The sequence below is a fragment of the Arachis ipaensis genome, chromosome B03 (genome assembly GCF_000816755.2).
Source record: "Arachis ipaensis cultivar K30076 chromosome B03, Araip1.1, whole genome shotgun sequence".
Taxonomy (NCBI): Eukaryota; Viridiplantae; Streptophyta; class Magnoliopsida; order Fabales; family Fabaceae; genus Arachis; species Arachis ipaensis.
In genome coordinates this window covers 129,354,863-129,356,293 of record NC_029787.2, presented here as the reverse complement: position 1 = coordinate 129,356,293, position 1,431 = coordinate 129,354,863, and positions in this window count along the sequence as shown.

Here is a 1,431-nt window from a genome sequence, read left to right as displayed (position 1 = left end):
ATTAACATATATCCTGTATTAGCCAAACCTGATATCATTTATGCTGTTGTTACAAAGAAGCCTCGATCCTGAAGACATAGTTATTGGCTTTAAATTCATATCCGAGAGAATTAATAATTAATAATCAATGGTCGTGGTCGAGCAGCTCCACACGTCCACGAGAATTCCCAAGTTATTGTCCTAGCCTGAGTCTCCAGTCTCCACAATCTTTTACCAAAAATATTTTGATTCCGATAGTGTTTGATGCTTTGCATGATGTTGTCTCTTCTCCACGTATTTCCATTGTCCTTAAATTTGCCCAACCATTCCTTAGCTTCTGTAATGTTGCGTTGAGCTCTCTTCCACTCTCTTTTTCAATGTTTTACCTTATGCTTTATTTTGACTGATTTTCATCATATTATTGGATTCTTCCATATCCATACCCCAGAGCCACTACCCCTGAAACAATAACTAAATGTGATATATTTTACATAATTACTTAACATTAGATATGTTTATTATTTTTGTATAAGGACATGAAATTGATTCTTGCTGGTTGCATACATATTTGACTAGTTAATGGCATAATATTTTGTTAGCAAGCACCACCACCAGGATCAATTTTAGTTTTCCTTTCTTTAGGAAGTATAAGTTATTTTTATTTTAGACAACTGAAAATTACATTGTGTATTTTAAAATTATCAATTAAATTAAACCCTTAGCTGAAGTTTTTTTCCCTTCCGAATTTACATTTTCGCTAAAATTAGTGCATAATATTAATATACCAACTCGGTAATAGTTTAACCCTAAACTATCATCGTGTTCTTAAATTAGTAAAGCATTAAAAATATTAATTGGATCAATATTGCAATACTCTGCCATCCAACTTATTTTCGTCCCCCGTACATTAAGATGCTAGTTAGAGATTTACTAAAAATAGAGGTGTTTTTGGAGACGAAATAATGGACCAATAATAAACTCTGTATTCTTGAAATTAAAAATAATGTGGGTGTATTCTGGGTATTTTGTGTATTATTTATCTAAGTAGTCCACAAATAATCCTTGTGAGCTGCGAAGAGTGGCAAAGGACCAGCTCCTTGAATGCCGACAGTAGAGTTGGAAATTTGAAAACCTTTATGAGAGTGTGGTGTTGATGTGGAGATATACCTTTGTGTTTGCTAAAATAGTGTTTGTATTTGTTGGATATAGCTTGTTTTAATTTTTTGGTTTTATTATTTTGTTGGTTATATAATTTTACTAAATTTATAATTAGATTTTTTTTTTCAGTTAGATTCATATTTTTAATTAGGTCTTTTTTATTATAAAAAATGTTAGAGTTAACTGAATATTTATTCGTAAATTAAAGGTATTCACAATTAATAACCTAATTAAAAAATTTAGTGAAATTATAAGGACTAATAAAATAATTAAACCTAATTTTTTCGCTTGAAC